General features: G+C 44.8%; 1 long non-coding RNA gene across 2 annotated transcripts; it reads right to left on the bottom strand.

The window, feature by feature from the left end:
• Positions 1-4526: 4526 nt before the first annotated feature.
• Positions 4527-7855, bottom strand: LOC119335965. Of its 2 annotated transcripts, XR_005162143.1 has the most exons (4): positions 7195-7855; positions 5945-6098; positions 5071-5128; positions 4527-4851 (listed from the first exon to the last, which is right to left on the bottom strand). It is a non-coding gene; the product is annotated as an uncharacterized LOC119335965 (long non-coding RNA). The 2 variants fall into 2 exon arrangements; XR_005162142.1 differs by having other exon boundaries at positions 4527-6098.
• Positions 7856-22303: the final 14448 nt, after the last annotated feature.

Raw genomic sequence — 22303 nt, 5'->3', positions numbered from 1 at the left:
ATGATATCTCGAGAAAGAGGACAGATAAGGTGAGGAGGCACGGGGCGTGGTGGTGATTGATGGTCGGACTGAGCAGAGGCATGGGGATGGACGACGCCGACAGTGGCCACCATGCTAAATTGTTCCATAGACTTCCTTTTTTAATTGCTCAACAATGAGGTTGTAGGAGATAATGATGAACGAGGGAAGACTTTATCTACAAATGTGGAGAAAGGTGCGGGTATCTTTTTGCAAAAATTGCCATAGTTTGTTTTCGATAAGTCAGATATAGATCGGACGGCCTATATTGCAAGATGACAGGCACACCGTCATCACCAACCTAGTAAGAATAGAGATACATTATCAAACCCGCCTTATTCATCTTCAAGGAGACCAATTTCTGCGATCCAATCCAAACAACATGCATACAAGAATTGAATAACATCATCCAGCTTCACACAGTACCATCACATTTCATCATGATGCCATCCATAGCCTTTACGGGCCTCCGTTGTATCCTGTCTCGGAGGTTTCACAGCAGCCTCAATCCAACCTTCTCTAGCAACCATAGCATGGAAGAAAAACTCCTGTAGTGTCAGACCTCGAAGGTAAGAGTTCCCAACAAACCCACGACTTCCGGGGCCGTAGTCATCTTTCGTAAAGTGGGGCAATGTACGATCAACAAAACCAAAAGGAATCCACTTGCCCTCAATTTTCTGCTGCTCAAGACAAGCAGTCGTTTGTGAAATATTAATGAAATTGCCATTCAAGCCTGCAGTGACCATGGCTTTCAAATTGTTGCTCTCAGACAAACCCTTCTGAGCACTACTCCCAGCATCATCATAAGCCTTGATTTACTCGGTTTTCAAATGATTCCATCATCGTGAGTCCTGGCCCAGGTTCCAAGTTCTTCTCTTGTGCTTTCTTAATAAGCTCCTTCACATCATTCTTAGTTGTTCCAATTGTCTCATCAATCTTCTCCATAGTATCTGCATCTGCAATTGCATCTCCAATACCAATACTGAAACCGTTTTGCACAAGCCAGTAGTTGACCAGCGACTGTGTATGACCCAAGAACTTCAGTGCAGCATCTGGCCCTGCCTCTTCCCAAATAACACAAATGAGATTTCCAGTTGATGTCCAAGTGTGTTTTTGCAAAGTGTGCTAGATAGAAGCTCTCCCTTCTCTATCCGGACCATAGTATCACCAAGAGTAATAAATCCACACTCTGTTTAAGCATGCCAGGCTGAAAAACTTATTAAATTGATTAGCTTGGGGATATATACTTTCGGTGTCATCTAAACAGTGTGTGCATGCGTTGTATCCCTTGTTTGTACGTCCTGAAACGTTACTGAGAGTAGACCAATCATTGATGGTTACAAACAGCAACGCATGAAGGTCATATTCCTCCTGCTCGTGCTCATCCCACATACGTACACCTTTTCCATTCCACAGCTGTAAAAGTTCTTCAACTAATGGCCTTAGGTACACATCAATGTGGTTGTCGGGTTGCTTAGGGCCTTGGATGAGCACTGGTATCATAATGAACGTTCGCTTCATGCACAATCAAGGAGGAAGGTTATAGATACATAGAGTCACGGCCATGTGCTATGATTGCTGCTCTGCTCCCCAAAAGGATTAATGTCATCCGCGCTTAAACCAAAGCACACGTTCCTTGCGTCACCTGCAAAGTCCCCCCGCGTTCTCTCAATTTTTCTCCACTGCGACCCATTAGCGGGCTCTCTCAACTTCTCGTCTTTCTTACGGTCTTCTTTGTGCCATCGCATCAACTTGGCATGCTCTTTGTTTCTGAACAGACGTTTCAACCGTGGTATTATAGGAGTATACTACATCAGCTTGGCAGGAACCCTCTTCCTGGGGCGCTCGCCCTCAACATCACCAGGGCCATCTTGTCTGATCTTGTACCGCAATGCACCGTATACCGGGCATGCATTCAAATCCTTGTACGCACCGCGGTAGAGAATGCAGTCATTAGGGCACGCATGTATCTTCTGCACCTCCAATCCTAGAGGGCATAGAACCTTCTTTACTCCGTACGTACTATCGGGCAATTCACATTATCCTTTGGAAGCTTCTTCTTAAATATTTTCAATAGCTTCTTGAACCCGTTGTTAATACACCATTGTCTGCCTTCCATTGCAGCAATTCCAATGTGGTATCAAGTTTTGTGTTGTCATCTTTGCAATTTGGATACAACCCTTTTTTGTGATCCTCTAACATGCGATCGGACTTCAATTTCTCCCTTTCACTTTGGCATTGTCTCTTTGCATCAACAATGACCCGACGAAGATCATCATCAAGCACATCGTCTGGATCCTCTTGATCTTCAGCTTCCCCCGTTGCAGCATCACCATATTCAGGGGGCGGATAGTTGTCATCATCCTCTTCTTCTTCGTTGTCTTCCGTCATAACCCCTCTTTCTCCATGCTTGGTCCAAACATTATAGTGTGGCATGAAACCCTTCTCAAGCAAGTGGATGTGAAGGGTTTCGAGTCAGGGTAAGACTTCGTATTCCCACAGATAGGGCATGGACAACGCATAAAACCATTCTGCTTGTTTGCCTCAACCACTTCGAGAAAATTATGCACGCCCTTAAGGTACTCGGAGGTGCGTTTGTCACCGTACATCCATTGCCGGTTCATCTGCGTGCATTATATATAATTAAGTGTGTCAAAAACCATTACAGAACATCATGAATAGAGAAGTGACCAAATTAATAGAAGTTCGTCATCACATTAAAACCAAAGTACAGTAGTGATCAAATGTTATTACTGAAAAAATAAATACATAAAGTTCATACATAGTTCTCATTGAACAACATATAGCTATCTAGAGCATCTAATTAAACCATGCATTGAAACTATGTAAAACATTTCAATGCAACAACAAATGCGATCATAATCGCAACTAAGGTAACAATCGGTCCAACGGCATAATGATACCAAGCCTCAGTATGAATGGCATATTTTCTAATCTTTCTAATCTTCAAGCGCATTGCATCCATCTTGATTTTGTGATCATCGACGACATCCGCAACATGCAACTCCAATTTCATCTTCTCCTCCTCAATTCTTTTCAATTTTTTCTTCAAGTAATTGTTTTCTTTTTCAACTAAATTTAACTTCTCGACAAGAGGGTCGGTTGAAATTTTTGGTTCACATACCTCCTAGATAAAAACATCTATGTCACGTTGGTCGGCATAATTGTCATAAACACTAAATGAAACAAATAGTTATAAAAGATAATATATACCACATCCGAATCATAGACAGAACGAGGGCCGACGGGGGCGGATACCAAAACCATCGCACTATATAATAACAAACAATAATAAAAGTAATAAAATTATACAAGTATCTATCTAAATCATACAAGTAAGAATTTTTTTTTCTTTTAGAAAGAAGATAAAAACAAGAGGCTCACCACGGTGGTGCCGGCGACGAGATCGGCGCGGGCGATTGATGGCGGTGAGGACGGGGATGGGACAGGACGAACCGCCAAACCTAGACAAATCTTGAGGAAAATGAAGTTTGGACAAAGAGCAAGGCCCATTGGTCCCGGTTTGTGTCTGGAACCGGGACCAAAGGAGTCAGACGAACCGGGACCAATGGCCCCCGAGGCCCGGCTGGCGCCCTGGCCTCACGAACCAGGACTGATACACCCTTTGGTCCCGGTTCGTGAGTAAACCGGGATTAATGCCCTTGCCCAGGTCTCAACCAAAACCCTGTTTTCTACTAGTGATTCATATCATGCCAATGGAAAAATCCCTCTCGCTTCCAAAATATGAATAAACAAAAAGATTCCTCTGCATTAGTGATGAATTATCCTTTCATTCTATTCATGCACAAGTATGCAGCATCTGTCCATGAGTATAATTGGATCATGGAAGGAAGCAGTGCGTCGTTGATGAATGAGTGGAGGGTGCACTGTTCGTTTTTGCACTTGCATGCATGCCTCCAAAATATTTGAATTGGGTCCAAACCAAACCATGCATCAGGTCTAGAGCTTTTATAAGGAGCGAGAGTTCATATATATTTCTCCAAAAATTATACTCTCACTGTGTAGAATCTTTTGGGCCTGAATCATGGGTTGAGGATAGGTCAAAAGCATCTGTATGCCAATAGTTTTGATGTTGTTTTGTGCTATACTAGTAAGATGCCCGTGCTACGCTACGGAATCACAAAAAATAAGAAAAAACACAAGAATGTGCTACGCTACGGAATCACAAAAAATAAGAAAAAACACAAGAATGTACTGAGACATTGATCAAATCGATATCATATAGTTGATAGGTACACATCTAGCACAATCAAACATACTTGATAGGTACACATCTAGCACAATCAAACATACTTGATAGGTATACACATCTAGCACAATCAAACATACGGTTTCCAACTAATAAAATCCTTCTTCTCTGCCAACCATTTAGATCTCATCGAACCTACAAAAATTAAGGAAAACCAACAACATAAATATTTGCAAATGAAGTAGGTCAAATAGTACTCAAATAACTGCACGAGAACTGAGCAAAATTTGACAAAATGTAAACTGCAAGTGTCCACAAGCACACATAATCCTTGAACTAAAATACACATACTCACAACCTGAATGCGCTGAACATGCTAAATTACAGAATTTGGTCTAGCGGTTGTTGCCTTGTAACGCCGAAATAGTGTTCAACATAAAGTCAATGGCGTCATTTTTTAAGGGGAATCTAAATCTGCCAAGACACCATATAATGCACAAAAATCTAATTTGGTCGCGTAGTCTCCGGCTCCACTTCAAGCCCTCGGTCTCATCTCTGACCATGCTATGCTAGCCCACGATATGGTGTGTTTGGTCGACTATCTGCAAAATAAGAGTCAGATAGGATTTGCTCTGCCATGGAACTAAACCAATTAAGATGTACTCCCTCTGTAAACTAATAGATAAAGATCTTATATTAGTTTACAAAGGAGTACTTCTTTAAGAAACATTCCAATAATTTACTGGTTCATGTAGGCATATGACTGTCTTAGAAAAAGAATAGCGCTATTTTCCATGGGATTTCAAGCTTATAGAACTTACACAATATCAAAATTTACTTGGAGTTGGGAGGCACAGCTTGAAGTCATGAAAAATCTATCTACAAGCAATACTGCACTGATTAGCACATATCAGACCACAAACCAGAAGGATATTATTAATGCTACATATATTTTATCATATAGCACTTCCAAGTAGATCTCACACAACAACACAAGTATGCATATGTTTTTTTCGTAAAAGTGATTATTTCAAATTATGTTAAATACAGACTAATATTTTTTCGAAGACTGGGAAGTTAAAGTACTTGATACAAGGTGTGGGACTCGAGAACTTATCTACTAAATAATACACTTAGTCATCCTTGATCATGATCCCCTATTTACGTTACACCAAATCAGGCCAAGTACAAAAATCTGACACACGTCACAATTAAAGTATGGTCTAGATACTGAATAGCAAATCTGGTACCAACCCGAGGAATGGAGTACAGTGAACTTCAGCAAGGATGAACTGCGAGCTTCTACAAAGAATCAAACAGAAAGTCTAAATGTGCAGCTCACAAGGTGCTATGCGGATCCGCAACCGATTCATTCTAAACATTTAGCAAATCACATGTTTAGGAGAGAGCGCGGTTTCAATTGCGCACGTATCTGATACACATCTTTACTCCAAAAAATGACCAATTTCTTGGATCTAATAGGACACATAACTTATGGAGGGATGATTACGGTTAGGAGCGGACATAATGGCTCGGGGTAATTGGCATCAGCACCGCCAGGAACGACATATGGAATGATGGTATAGCATGTTACTGCCGTCGACCACTCATTGCAAGTTGGACATAAATGGTCAGGTACAAACTAAGAAATATGAAAGCAGATTGTTTTGCCAGGCGGTAAAGTAGGAGACCAACCTTTTTGTTTTCCTTTAGCACTTTGTTGGCACGAGGGCTATAACATTTGGGGCGTAAGACTTGCTGCCTCTTTGACCTTGTAGTTCTTCAGCTTCAGACCTAAATCCAAGGGTTTCTCCGGGAAACTCCTAAGCTTATCGAACATCTTTTGGACCTGCCATGTAAATCATCAATTTTCAAATATTTCAGTGATTTGGTGAGAACCAAAATCCAAGTGTAGTTGGAGCTGATACTGAGTATATATGTGCATATGCCTGACGAAGTCATGCGATTTTATATAAAGGACATCATATAATCACTACTGCATACATAATTGCCTGTGTTACATTCAGAAAAAGGAAAAAACTGAGCTTGTAGTGTATAAACAAAGCAAAATGTATAGTAAGAGATGCTTTGGAATCATGTGCATATAGAAGTAGCGAGCGTACATGTGCATATACACACACAAAAAAATGCACCGGCCCTCTTGTAACTTTCTTACATCAATCAAGATTCTGCAAAAAAAAGATGCCGGTAACCGACATCAAGGGAAATAAAATTGGCGTGTGAGCTGAAAAATTGGATGTGGAGCTACCAAGCAAAGGAGGGGCTTCCATGACAATGAGACCTGCTGTAGGCGTCATCCAAATTTTTTGAACAGCGGGAGTAACAAAGAGAACTACCAAAAAATAAGTTAAACACATGTATGATTTTTTTACCAAAATATCATGAACACTAAAGCAAGTATCTAAAGTATTAATTTTCTAGAAGTCTTCTGCACAAACTTCAGAACCGTACATGAGAAGCAATTTTAGATGACATGCCCTATTAGATAAATTGTTTTTTTACTGCCACCAAATTGTACTTCCTTTATACCTTGGACTACACATTGAGACTTATTTGTGGATCATTTCTTTGTAAAATTTGCAATGGATTGGACTGGCCTTCCTTTTTCTTATCCGAGAAAGTAAGAAAATTTATATTACTTTTAGATGTATCTCTACAAAGAGCAACATAGAGTTGCCTGTGTGGATACTGGTTCAAGGAGGCATATACCAACATTTATATACAATACTCAAAATTTCATCCTCAAGAAGATTCTGGATAAGTAATTGAAACCAGTGGCCACTGCTTATGGATACTATAGAAGACAGTTTCATTTGTTACCACCAGAACATCTATGCACTTGCACAAGCGAGGATTGTCTAACAGATATGAAGCAAGAACTGATGAGTATAGAAGATTTTACTATTCGGACACCACGCCCGTACCTTGGTCCTTGACAAAGAATATTATTAGTAGATGGCAATAGCAGAGCATAGTTCCTCCACGTCAACATCACAGATCACACCAGAGACCAGACCAGCCATCTCCGAGACGGACCGACTCGTGGCGCTTCAATTGCAGCAGACGACAAAGAGGTCCTCGGGGAGCAGCTCGTACGCGAAGTGGAAGAACGTGGAGCACGTCGGCGCGGCCGCCGAGGATGTGTAGCGCGTAGCCGGCATACGCGAAGGTCGGCGATGGTGGAGACAGCGAGGAGGAGGGGGTGGTGATGGGGCTTCTGCATCAGAGGAGGATGCGGGAGAGGCGTTGCGCACTCGGGGGAAGGACAGCTCCGACGGCGTACTTGCCGGCGTGGACATTGATGGAGACGGGGTAGGGGGAGGAGGAGATGTTGGGGAGGAGGAGGTGGTGGGCAGCGGGGCTGCTGCATCAGAAGAGGAGGCAACAACAGGCGTCGTGGACTTGGGGGACGGGCCGCGCCGGCGGCGTACTTGCTGATGTCGGCGTCGGAGGGGGAGGTCTGGCGGTAGAGGTGGGGCTGCTGAGCCAGAGTGGAGTCGGGAGAGGCGTTTGGAGCGACCAGCGCCGGCGGCGTGTGGAGCGGTACTTCTGGTTGTCTGGTTGGATAAGGCCGGGATGAATGGAGCGGGACGTAGAGAATAAGCTTTCTTTTGCAGATATGAAGTGGCTCGCTTTTGTGCGTCGGATATAGATCTGATAATCGAAAAATGATTGACGGCAGACACATCATCACCATCAATTCGATCTTTTATAAGAGTAGAGATACTTTAGGGAACAGTTAACTCATTAATTAAGATGCCGAGGTACTATCAACCAGATCTGTTCACACACATGCTTTAGTAACCAGCTCCATTAATCATCTGATCAGCTATGTCTTTTTTTTCCTTTCTAATCTGCATCAAGATGGATGTATCACTGTGTGTGGTCTAGTTAAGTACTTTCTCTGTAAAGAACTATAAAATCCTTTAGATCACTATACTTCAGTAACGGAAGCTTTAAGTTAAAGGCCTAAAGCTGCATTAACAAACCAACATGCATGGTGGTAGTGGGCGCTTGAACACATCACATCAGCATGGGATTTATATGTTGCATTACCTATCCGATATCATATTAAGAGCATACATACACATCGACCAGTGCACGCGTGGCGTGATAGCGCAGTGTAAACAATGTTGATACTTCGGTAATAGTTAGGTAGAGTGATCTCTTGATCTCTTTCTAATGGATTGATGCTCGCTTCTTGTGAAATCTGGACGGGCCGAGCAAATAAATGTCCCCGATGAGTGTCCTACTAAACCAAGATACCACCACCTTGCGCTTCTTTTCCACTGGGTCCAGGTAGAAGGTCTTCATAAATTAATGGGTTAACTTGATAAATGTCACTCAAATTCTCATGATTTCGAAAAACGCCACTGTAATTACCAAACTTTGAATGCTGGCATTTTTTAAAGTTTGGTAATTACAGTGGCGTTTCTCGAAATCACGAGAATTTGAGTGGCATTTATCAAATTAACCATAAATCAATCTTCAAACTTGAGGAGGGTCAATAGGTGGACAAATAGGAATAGCCCGACCCCCGCGTCCCTTGCAGAGGCGACTCGGGGGAACCCTCGCCCCGCGGCCACCGGCCCTCCCCTCTCCATCGCCTCCGCCATGGGTCTCTGCCGAGCGAAGCCCGGGCAGTGCCGCCGGTGGCGGGGCCTTTCCTTGGCGTGGCTCCCCTACATCCCTAGCGGCAGTGCGGCTTCGATCCGGCGGGTTCCTGGTGGCGTGGTGCTGCGAGGCTCCGACGGCGGCGCGGCTCCTGTCCGGGTGTGATGGGGTGAACTCTGCCCAGCGATGCGCCCTGGCATGCAGTGACGGCTGGGACAGCCGATCCCCCAGGCCTGCCAATGGTTGCAGTCCTCATACTAGTCTCGCATCATGGCAACATCTTGTCTGGTCAATCCTCCTCGATCTGGTCATCGACGTGTTCCGAAACTTCTGTTGAAGATCTTGCCCAAGATATCTGGATCGGATAGAATTTGGTCGTGCATGTCCATTTGAGCCTACGAAGTTCCATGAGGGCGTGACGCGAAGCTCTGTTGTTTATTGGCACCATGGGACATGTCGGCTTCTCAATTTCTATGGTGCAAACAGCTGTGGAGAAGGTCATGGTGGCTGAGATCGGAGGACCAGTTAGACGGACATCCAAGGACCAGTTAGACGGACGGGGCCTTCGAGGCGATGGAGTCAGCCAGTTGTTTGATAAGTCTTAGGAGCAGCAGTGCCAAGTGGGGGTGGCAGCACGAGACAATTTCATTTTTTATAATGCTCCTCGGGTGCCAAGCCGAGATTTTGAGGGTGAAAACCTAAGGTCTGGCCTTCATTGGTTGTACCTGGCAGTTGCCTTGCTGATGGAATTGTTTTGAGAGCTCGGACTTCTCCAGGGTGAAAACGCAAGATCTCGGATCGGGCAATGACAGCGCTTGTGCACTATTTCCTTCTTGGAGGTTTTGCTTTTGGAGACTTTTTATGTTTTCCAGGTGTTGTATTTGGTGCTGGTTTTTGTGTGGCTGCTGAGAGAAGTCAATCATTGTGACGGGATCTTTGTTTTCTCCTTTCTTTTTAATTTTTTCTTTGGTTATGTGTATCCCAGATGTATTTGCAACATCTTGTAGGTGCAGAGACCAATATTAATTATTCCATTTTTCCAAAAAAAAGATAAGCCGCTTGAGGTTGACAGGCATAGGCCTTATTCATCTTCAGTCCCAAGCTATAATCTGTCAGCTTCTAATCTTTGAACATGTGCCTCAAACACATTTCTGAATTCAGGAATGGTCTTCAAATGATCAATATGTGCCGGCGTGCGGTGACCCTGGCCATCGAGATGGGTGTCCAGAAGCTAGTGCTGGGGTCACAGACTGTGTGGGGGTAGGCAATAAGCTCAAGGGAGAGGAGAGGGATTCTCATCCTCTCGGTCCCCTAGTGGAGTTAAAGAAATGAAGAAGTTGATGCTCTCCATCGAGGTGAAATGGGCTAGGTGCACGGCAAATGGTGGTTCTCGCAGATTAGCGAAGGAAGATTGTTGTAATGATCTATGCAAGACATGGCTTCATGTGCATCCGGGTTGTATCACGGATGTTTTGATCTGGGGCATGTCCGAGGAACATGAATAAATAGCAACGATTCCAACTCGGAAAAAAAGATTCTCAAAAAAAAAACTCGAAAAAAAAACATGGACAGGCAACATGTAGGTGGGCCTCCAGTTCTCATCATCGAGTTCATAACCAAACTAGCAAGATGCCCGTGCATTACACGGAACATCAAGATGCATTTTGTTAGAAAACACCTGTTGTGATTAACTCATGCAGGAGTAATCCCATGTGTAAAAACTAATGATATCTCGAGAAAAAGGACAGATAAGGTGAGGAGGCACGGGGCGTGGTGGTGATTGATGGTCGGACTGAGCAGAGGCATGGGGATGGACGACGCCGACAGTAGCCACTGTCGTGGTTCAAAGTCTGACAGTAGTGTAGGGGGGTACTAAGGGAGAGGCAAGATCCTAGCAATGGAGTAGTTGTACACGCAAGAGTTTTACGAGTTCAGGCCCTTCTCGGAAGAAGTAACAGCCTTACGTCTTGGAGCCCGGAGGCGGTTGACTGGATTGTATGCGTATGAGTTACAGGGGTGCGAACCCTTTACACTGAGGAGGGGATGACTTATATAGAGTTCGCCAGACCCTCCAGCCCTCAGTTATGCAGGGTTTAAAGTACATTAAGACCGGGGGTTACTGGTAACGCCCACATAAAGTGCTATGAAGACCATAAAAGCTACTTAATGACAGACCATTGCGTGCAGAGTGACTTTAGGTCTCCTGGCCGTCGAGTGGTCAGCTTCATGGTCGAGTGGTTATCTTCATGGTCGAGTGTACTCGAGTCTGTCAAGTGGAACACCTCTAGGTCGACTGACAGGTGATTTCTTCTAGAGATGTCCTTGGGTAGGGTAGTTTGGACAGGTCCATGACCCTACCCTAGGTACATAGCTTCATCATTATCCCCCGAATGGATCGAGGTTTGAGTGGGGAAGGAGTTGAAAATTCTTCCGACCCATTTCTCGTGCTATGAGTATGTCTTGTCTAGGATCAATGAACTTGAGGTGACAACGTCAACTTCTTTTTCAGTCGCCTTGATCCATTCTTTGTATCTGTCGAGTGAAGTTTTCACTTGGAGAGCTCCGAGCGACGGAGTGGAGGAGATCTTCCGCCTGACAAGCTGTTCTGCAAGCCGCGGATTTTGTGGGATTCGAATTTTGGGAAGTGCGCGGGACGGGGCGTAGCCGCAGCAATCGGACGGGATAAGGCAGGGACACCTCGATATCCGCGCCACCTTTTCCGCCACGTATCGCGCGCGCCACTGTTGCGGGATTTGACAGGATCGTCCGGGCCTACATGTCAGCCACTCGGAAGCAGCCTTATATAAAGCGCTGGACGGGGGTTTTTCAATAGTACGCCCTCATTCCCCCCTCTTCTTCAGATTTCTCTACCGCGTTCGCTTCTGCTTCAGTGCCGCTGCTCCGTGCGTGCTTCGCCGGCGACGATGGTGAAGGAGAAGACGGCGGCCCTGGAGCGGGCGAAGAAAGCGACGGCGAAGGCGAAGGGGAGGGGAACCAGTCGGAGTGGCTCTTCATCGAGGACCAGCCTGCCGCCGGGCTGGATCCAGGGCGACTGGATCCGCTCGACAATTAGTCAGGCGGATCTCGATGATCTGGCTGACGGAGGGCTGATCCCCCATGGATCGGGACGGCTCCCGGGGAGGGAGTCAGAGCCGCAGCCTCAGGAGGGTGAGTGCGTTCTTCTGGCCACCCACGTCGACCGTGGGTTTTCTTTGCCGCCCCCCCTTTCTTCCGAGGGTTTCTGAATTTCTTCGCGGCACAACTCCACCACTTCACACCCAACACCATAGTGTACCTCGCCGCCTATGTGTCTTTGTGCGAATGCTTCTTGGGTTGCCGGCCTCACTGGGGCCTCTTTAAGCACATCTTCACCTGTCGCTCCCAGACGGTGAAGAAGGCAAATCCGAGTGATGAGAGGACACATGTGATTCAGATGTGTGGGGGTCTTGGGATCCAGTTGAGGGGGAAAAGTTCTTTTCCGACCATGGTTTTGCCCGACTCCGTCCGTGGGTGGCAGTCGACTTGGTTCTACTGCAAGGACCAGCCGACGCCAGGGCAGTCGACTGGGCTCCCTCCCTTTTCCATGGAACGAGTGAGGAAGCCCTCCTCTTTGAAGGTGATCCCGGAGGAGAAGGCACAGGTGAGGGTGTTGGTCGAGCGTGTCGTGCAGCTCATCCGTGACGGGGTGACTGGTATGGACCTCCTGGAGGTCTTCCTCCGGCGTCGCATCCAGCCGCTCCAATTTCGAGATCATCCTATGTGGATGTATTCTGGAACTGAGGACACCACTCGGATCCACCCGAAGGAGATCGACGACGCCACACTGGAGCGGTGGATGGGAAGCATTACGGGGAACAAGGACAACCCCCGAGGAGCCAGGAGGGTCGTTCCACTCGACCAATCATATGAAGTTGACAAGGTCCAATTCTGCATTTCCGACTGAGATCCTGTTTTTTTTTTCATTCTGTCTGCTTGAAATCAACCGACTGACTTTTGTATTGTTTGCTGTCTTCTAGGCCACGACTGAAATGTACTCGATGCCCAATGGGGCACAAGAACAAGCCGAGGAGGGAGAGGCTAGTGGAGGTGAAAGTGAGGAGGAGGAGTGGCAATCTGACGGCGAGGGGAAATAGGTTGAAGACGGCTCCAGCGAGGAGGAGGAGGAAATGGAAGTCGATCCTCCTCGCACGGAAAGGCGATCCAAGCTCGCCCACGACCCCGCGAGGGACCGCGGCAAAGCGGTTGCGCCCATTGTGCCATCGACAAAGCACCCTCGGACGGCCTCTCCGGCGCCGACTGAAAAAGTGCCAAAGCATCCGCGGGCGGAGTCATCAAAGCCGCCGAAGGCCTTGCCCAAGATGAAAATGGCCATTCCCACCATCTCCAGGTAACAGCAGGATTTGTGTTTCCTTGTTCAGCTCGAGCGAACTTCCGGTCGACTCATCGACTAACCGACTGGTTTCTGAAATCTGTAGCGCGCTACTTCCGAGACCTCCGCCAAGGACGGCGACCAAGAAATGGAAGACACTGTCACCTCCAACCCTGGTACGTTCTCTTGTAGTTTTTGCTTTTGGTCGACTGGATCTTCATTTCCAACTCTGGATTTATCTTGCAGCTCCTTGTCACGTCATTGATCTCCCTGATGACAATGACGAGGTGCCCTTGAGGGCGAGGAAGAATAGACAGGCCGCGGCTGGTAAAGCCACTCGGACTGCGTCATCAGCTGAGGTACCGGTTCAAGAAGGTGGCGACATCGCTCAGCATTCTGTGACCTTTGCTGTGCCGCTGACGAGTGCCCGGCCTTCGTCGTCGACTGCTGAACCGCCCTCCTTTTTCGCCACACACCACGTCCCAGAGGACCAGGCGAGCGCTGCTAAGGAGGCTATACGCCAGGCGGGGATTATGAAGGAGCAGGTGAAGGCGATCCAGGAAGCTAGCCAAGCGGCTTATGATGCAAGCGCAGCCCTTCAGAGCAATTTCCAGGTTAGTTGGCAACCGCCTGTTCTGTTAGGATATGTTATCTGAAGATTTTCTTTCCAAAATCTCTTTGTGTCTGTACACCCGCTGGGTGTATCGATTGGGTTCGTAGATTGGTGGAGGCACGCTGAGTGCACCCACTAGGTGTAGTCCCCGAGACTATGGTGGACAGCTGGCAGTCGACTGTAGTCTTTGTAGTTGAAATTTCTTCACTCGGTCTGGTCGGGTCATGTCGAGTGGAATGTTAGGACCTGTGGGGGCACGCTTGAAGGAAATATGCCCTAGAGGCAATAATAAAGTTATTATTTATTTCCTTATATCATGATAAATGTTTATTATTCATGCTAGAATTGTATTAACCGGAAACATAATACATGTGTGAATACATAGACAAACATATAGTCACTAGTATGCCTCTACTTGACTAGCTCATTAATCAAAGATGGTTATGTTTCCTAACCATAGACATGTGTTGTCATTTGATTAATGGGATCACATCATTAGGAGAATGATGTGATTGACATGACCCATTCCGTTAGCCTAGCACTTGATCGTTTAGTATGTTGCTATTGCTTTCTTCATGACTTATACATGTTCCTGTAACTATGAGATTATGCAACTCCGAAAACCGGAGGAACACTTTGGGTGCTACCAAACGTTACAACGTATCTGGGTGATTATAAAGGAGTACTACAGGTGTCTCCAAAGGTACATGTTGGGTTGGCGTATTTCGAGATTAGGTTTTGTCACTCCGATTGTCGGAGAGGTATCTCTGGGCCCTCTCGATAATGCACATCACTATAAGCCTTGCAAGCAATGTGACTAATGAGTTAGTTGCGGGATGATGCATTATGTAATGAGTAAAGAGACTTGCCGGTAACGAGATTGAACTAGGTATTGGATACCGACGGTCGAATCTCGGCAAGTAACATATCGATGACAAAGGGAACAAAGTATGTTGTTATGCGGTTTGACCAATAAAGATCTTCGTAGAATATGTAGGAGCCAATATGGGCATCCAGGTTCCGCTATTGGTTATTGACCGAGAATAGTTCTAGGTCATGTCTACATAGTTCTCGAACCCGTAGGGTCCGCACGCTTAACGTTACAATGACAGTTTTATTATGAGTTTATAAGTTTTGATGTACCGAAGTTTGTTCAGAGTCCCGGATGTGATCACGGACGTAACGAGGAGTCTCGAAATGGTCGAGACATAAAGATTGATATATTGGAAGCCTATATTTGGACATCGGAATCATTCCGGGTGAAATCGACATTTTACCGGAGTACTGGGAGGTTACCGGAACCCCCCCCCCCCCCCGGGGGGGTTATTGGGCCTACATGGGCCTCGAGGGAGAAGAGGGAAGGAGGCAGGAGGGGGCCGCGCGCCCCTCCCCTTCCTAGTCCGAATAGGACAAGGGAAGGGGGGCGGCGCGCCCCCTTTCCTTCCCCTCTTCCTCCTCTTTCCCCCTTCTCCTATTCCAACTAGGAAAGAAGGGAGTCCTACTCCCGGTGGGAGTAGGACTCCCCCCTTGGCGCGCCCTCCTTGGCCGGCCGCCTCCTCCTCCCTGGCTCCTTTATATAGGGGGGCTGGGGGCACCCCATAGACACACAAGTTGATCTACTGATTGTTCCTTAGCCGTGTGCGCTGCCCCCCTCCACCATATTCCACCTCGGTCATATCGTCGCGGAGTTTAGGCGAAGCCCTGCGCCGGTAGAGCATCATCATCGTCACCACGCCGTCGTGCTGACGGAACTCATCCCCGAAGCTTTGCTGGATCGGAGCCCGGGGATCGTCATCGAGCTGAACGTGTGCTGAACTCGGAGGTGCCGTACGTTCGGTACTTGGATCGGTCGGATCGTGAAGACGTACGACTACATCAACCGCATTATCATAACGCTTCCGCTTACGGTCTACGAGGGTACGTGGACAACACTCTCCCCTCTCGTTGCTATGCCATCACCATGATCTTGCGTGTACGTAGGAAATCTTTTTGAAATTACTACGTTCCCCAACAGTGGTATCAGAGCCAGGTTTTATGCGTTGATGTTATATGCACGAGTAGAACACAAGTGAGTTGTGGGCGATACAAGTCATACTGCTTACTAGCATGTCATACTTTGGTTCGGCGGTATTGTTGGATGAAGCGGCCCGGACCGACATTACGCGTATGCTTACGCGAGACTGGTTTTACCATCGTGCTTTGCACACAGGTGACTAGCGGGTGTCTGTTTCTCCAACTTTAGTTGAACCGAGTGTGGCTACGCCCTGTCCTTGCGAAGGTTAAAACAACACTAACTTGACGAACTATCGTTGTGGTTTTGATGCATAGGTAAGAACGGTTCTTGCTAAGCCCGTAGCAGCCACGTAAAATTTGCAACAACAAAGTAGAGGACGTCTAACTTGTTTTTGCAGGGCATGTTGTGATGTGATATGGTCAAGACGTGATGCTATATTTTATTGTATGAGATGATCATGTTTTGTAACCGAAGTTATCGGCAACTGGCAGGAGCCATATGGTTGTCGCTTTATTGTATGAAATGCAAACGCCCTGTAATTGCTTTACTTTATCACTAAGCGGTAGCAATAGTCGTAGAAGCAATAGATGGCGTAATGACAACGATGCTACGATGGAGATCAAGGTGTCGCGCCGGTGATGATGGTGATCATGATGGTGCTTCAAAGATGGAGATCACAAGCACAAGATGATGATGGCCATATCATATCACTTATATTGATTGCACGTGATGTTTATCCTTTATGCATCTTATCTTGCTTTGATTGACGGTAGCATTTTAAGATGATCTCTCACTAATTATCAAGAAGTGTTCTCCCTGAGTATGCACCATTGTGAAAGTTCTTCGTGCTGAGACACCACGTGATGATCGGGTGTGATAGGCTCTACGTTCAAATACAACGGGTGCAAAACAGTTGCACATGCGGAATACTCAGGTTAAACTTGACGAGCCTAGCATATACAGATATGGCCTCGGAACACGGAGACCGAAAGGTCGAGCGTGAATCATATAGTAGATATGATCAACATATTGATGTTCACCGTTGAAACTACTCCATCTAACGTGATGATCGGACATGGTGTAGTTGATATGGCTCACGTAATCACTTAGAGGATTAGAGGGATGTCTTTCTAAGTGGGAGTTCTTAAGTAATATGATTAATTGAACTTTAATTTATCATGAACTTAGTTCTGGTAGTATTTTGCAAATTATGTTGTAGATCAATAGCTTGCGTTGTTGCTTCCATATGTTTATTTTTTTATGTTCCTAGAGAAAATTGTGTTGAAAGATGTTAGTAGCAATGATGCGGATTGGATCCGTGATTTGAGGTTTATCCTCATTGCTGCACAGAAGAATTATGTCCTTAATGCACCGCTAGGTGACAGACCTATTGCAGGAGCAGATGCAGACGTTATGAATGTTTGGCTAGCTCAATATGATGACTACTTGATAGTTTTGTGCACCATGCTTTATGGCTTAGAATCGGGACTTCAAAAACGTTTTGAACGTCATGGACCATATGAGATGTTCCAGGAGTTGAAGTTAATATTTCAAGCAAATACCCGAGTTGAGAGATATGAAGTCTCCAACAAGTTCTATAGCTAAAAGATGGAGGAGAATCGCTCAACTAGTGAGCATGTGCTCAGATTGTCTGGGTACTACAATCGCTTGAATCAAGTGGGAGTTAATCTTCCAGATAAGATAGTGATTGACAGAATTCTCTAGTCACCACCACCAAGTTAGTAGAACTTCGTGATGAACTATAATGTAAGGGATGACGAAAACGATTCCCAGCTCTTCGTGATGCTGAAATCGACGAAGGTAGAAATCAAAAAAAGAGCATCAAGTGTTGATGATTGACAAGACCACTAGTTTCAAGAAAAGGGCAAAGGGAAAGAAAGGGAACTTCAAGCAGAATGGCAAGAAAGTTGTCACTCCCGCGAAGAAGCCCAAAGCTGGACCAAAGCCTGAAACTAAGTGATCATACTGCAAAGGAAATGGTCACTAGAAGCGGAAATGCCTTGAATATTTGGTGAATAAGAAGGATGGCAAAGTGAACAAGGGTATATTTGATATACAGGTTATTGATGTGTACCTTACTAGTGTTTATAGTAGCCCCTGAGTATTTGATACTTGTTCGGTTGCTAAATATTAGTAACTCAAAACAGGAGTTATGGAATAAACAGAGACTAGTTGAGGGTGAAGTGACGATGTGTGTTGGAAATAGTTCCAAGATTGATATGATCATCATCACACTCTCCCTACACTTTCGAGATTTGTGTAGAACCTAAATAAATGTTATTTGGCGTTTGCGTTGAGCATGAATATGATTTGATCATGTTTATTGCAATACGGTTATTCATTTAAAATCAGAGAATAATTGTTGTTTTGTTTACATGAATAAAACCTTCAATGGTCATACACCCAATGAAAATAGTTTGTTGGATCTCGATCGTAGTGATACACATATTCATAATATTGATGCCAAAAGATGCAAAGTTAATAATGATAGTGCAACTTATTTGTGGCACTGCCGTTTGGGTCATATCGGTGTAAAGCGCATGAAGAAACTCCATAAAGATGGATTTTCGGAATCACTTGGTTATGAATCATTTGATGCTTGCGAACCGTGCCTTTTGGGTAAGATGACTAAAACTCCGTTCTTCGGAACAATGGAACAAGCTACTGACTTGTTGGAAATAATACATACCGATGTATGTGATCCAGTGAGTGTTGATGCCCGTGGCAAGTATCGTTATTTTCTGACCTTCACAAGATGATTTGAGCAGATATGGGTATATCTACTTGATGAAACATAAGTCTGAAATAATTGAAAGGTTCAAAGAATTTCAGAGTGAAGTGGAAAAATCATCGTAACAAGAAAATAAAGTTTCTGCGATCTGATCGCGGAGACGAATATTTGAGTTACGACTTTGGTCTTCAATTAAAATAATGTGGAATAGTTTCACAGCTCACGCCACCTGGAACACCACAACGTTATGGTGTGTCCGAACGTCGTAACCGCACTTTATTGGATATGGTGCGATCTATGATGTCTCTTATTGATTTACCATTATCGTTTTGGGGTTATGCATTAGAGACAGCTGCATTCACGTTAAAAGGGCACCATCTAAATCCGTTGAGATGACACTATATGAACTGTGGTTAAGCAAGAAACCCAAGTTGTCGTTTTTTAAAGTTTAGGGCTATGATGCTTATATGAAAAAGTTTCATCCTGATAAGCTCAAACCCAAATCGGAGAAGTGCATCTTCATAGAATACCCAAAGGAAACTGTTGGGTACACCTTCTATCACAGATCTGAGGGCAAAACATTCGTTGCCAAGAATGGATCCTTTCTAGAGAAGAAGTTTCTCTCAAAAGAAGTGAGTGGGAGGAAAGTAGAACTTGATGAGGTAACTGTACCTGCTCCCTTATTGGAAATTAGTTCATCACAGAAATCTGTTCCTGTGACTACTACACCAATTAGTGAGGATGTTAATGATGATGATCATGAAACTTCAGATTAAGTTACTACAGAACCTTGTAGGTCTTCTAGAGTAAGATCCGCACCAGAGTGGTACGATAATCCTGTTCTGGAAGTTATGTTACTAGACCATGACGAACCTACGAACTATGAAGAAGCGATGGTGAGCCCAGATTCCGCAAAATGGCTTGAGGCCATGAGATCTGAGATGAGATCCATGTATGAAAACAAAGTATGGACTTTGATTGACTTGCCCAATGATCGGCGAGACATTGAGATTAAATGGATCTTCAAGAGGAAGACGGACGCTGATAGTGTTACTATCTACAAAGCTAGAATTGTTGCAAAAGGTTTTCGACAAATTCAAGGTGTTGACTACGATGAGAGTTTTTCACTCGTATCTATGCTTAAGTCTGTCTAAATCATGTTAGCAATTGCCGCATTTTATGAAATCTGGCAAATGGATAAACAAAACTGCATTCCTTAATGGATTTGTTAAAGAAGAGTTGTATATGATGCAACCAGAAGGTTTTGTCAATCCTAAAGGTTCTAACAAATTGTGCAAGCTCCAGCGGTCCATCTATGGACTGGTGCAAGCATCTCGGAGTTGGAATATACGCTTTGATGAGTTGATCAAAGCATATGGTTTTATACAGACTTTTCAAGAAGCCTGTATTTACAAGAAAGTGAGTGGGAGCTCTGTAGCATTTCTAATATTATATGTGGATGGCATATTGTTAATTGGAAATGATATGGAAATTCTGGATAGCATGAAAGGATACTTGAATAAGAGTTTTTCAAAGCAAGACCTCGGTGAAGCTGCTTACACATTGAGCATCAATATCTATATAGATAGATCAAGACGCTTGATAAGATTTTTCAATGAGTACATACCTTGATAAAATTTTGAAATAGTTCAAAATGGAACAGTCAAAGAAGGAGTTCTTGCCTGCGATGCAAAGGTGTGAATTTGAGTAAGACTCAAGACCCGACCATGGCAGAAAATAGAAAGAGAATGAAAAGTCATTCCCTATGCCTCAGTCATAGGTTCTATAAAGCATGCTATGATGTGAACCAGGCCTATTGTATACCATGCTCTGAGTTTGACAAAGGAATACAATTTTGATCTAAGAGTAGATCACTGGACAGCGGTCATGAATATCCTTAGTGAGGACTAAGGAGATGTTTCTCGATTATGGAGGTGATAAAAGAGCCCGTCGTAAAAAGTTACAATGATGCAAGCTTTTACACTGATCCAGATGACTCTAAGTCTCAATCTGGATACATATTGAAAGTGGGAGCAATTAGCTAGAGTAGCTCCATACAGAGCATTGTGGACATAGAATATTTTGCAAAATACATACGGCTCTGAATATGACAGATCCGTTGACTAAACTTCTCTCACAAGCAAAACATGATCATACCTTAGTACTCTTTGGGTGTTAATCACATAGCGATGTGAACTAGATTATTGACTCTAGTAAACCCTTTGGGTGTTGGTCACATGACGATGTGAACTATGGGTGTTAATCATATACATATATGAATATTGATGTTAAATCACATGGCGATGTGAACTAGATTATTGACTCTAGTGCAAGTGGGAGACTGAAGGAAATATGCCCTAGAGGCAATAATAAAGTTATTATTTATTTCCTTATATCATGATAAATGTTTATTATTCATGCTAGAATTGTATTAACCGGAAATATAATACATGTGTGAATACATAGACAAACATATAGTCACTAGTATGCCTCTACTTGACTAGCTCATTAATCAAAGATGGTTATGTTTCCTAACCATACACATGTGTTGTCATTTGATTAATGGGATCACATCATTAGGAGAATGATGTGATTGACATGACCCATTCCGTTAGCCTAGCACTTGATCGTTTAGTATGTTGCTATTGCTTTCTTCATGACTTATACATGTTCCTGTAACTATGAGATTATGCAACTCCCATTTACCGGAGGAACACTTTGGGTGCTACCAAACGTCACAACGTAACTGGGTGATTATAAAGGAGTACTACAGGTGTCTCCAAAGGTACATGTTGGGTTGACGTATTTCGAGATTAGGTTTTGTCACTCCGATTGTCGGAGAGGTATCTCTGGGCCCTCTCGATAATGCACATCACTATAAGCCTTGCAAGCAATGTGACTAATGAGTTAGTTGCGGGATGATGCATTATGTAACGAGTAAAGAGACTTGCCGGTAACGAGATTGAACTAGGTATTGGATACCGACGATCGAATCTCGGGCAAGTAACATACCGATGACAAAGGGAACAAAGTACGTTGTTATGCGGTTTGACCGATAAAGATCTTCGTAGAATATGTAGGAGCCAATATGGGCATCCAGGTTCCGCTATTGGTTATTGACCGAGAATAGTTCTAGGTCATGTCTACATAGTTCTCGAACCCGTAGGGTCCGCATGCTTAACGTTACGATGATAGTTTTATTATGAGTTTATAAGTTTTGATGTACCGAAGTTTGTTCGGAGTCCCGGATGTGATCACGGACATAACGAGGAGTCTCGAAATGGTCAAGACATAAAGATCGATATATTGGAAGCCTATATTTGGACATCGGAATCGTTTCGGGTGAAATCGGCATTTTACCGGAGTACCGGGAGGTTACCGGAACCCCCCCGGGGGTTATTGGGCCTACATGGGCCTCGAGGGAGAAGAGGGAAGGAGGCAGGAGGGGGCCGCGCGCCCCTCCCCTTCCTAGTCCGAATAGGACAAGGGAAGGGGGGCGGCGCCCCCCCCCCTTTCCTTCCCCTCTTCCTCCTCTTTCCCCCTTCTCCTATTCCAACTAGGAACGAAGGGAGTCCTACTCCCGGTGGGAGTAGGACTCCCCCCTTGGCGCGCCCTCCTTGGCCGGCCGCCTCCTCCTCCCTGGCTCCTTTATATACAGGGGCTTGGGGCAC

Source organism: Triticum dicoccoides, chromosome 7B (genome assembly GCF_002162155.2).
Source record: "Triticum dicoccoides isolate Atlit2015 ecotype Zavitan chromosome 7B, WEW_v2.0, whole genome shotgun sequence".
Classification (NCBI taxonomy): Eukaryota; Viridiplantae; Streptophyta; class Magnoliopsida; order Poales; family Poaceae; genus Triticum; species Triticum dicoccoides.
Note: the sequence above shows the minus strand (reverse complement) of the source record. Positions and strands in the feature narration are given on the sequence as shown.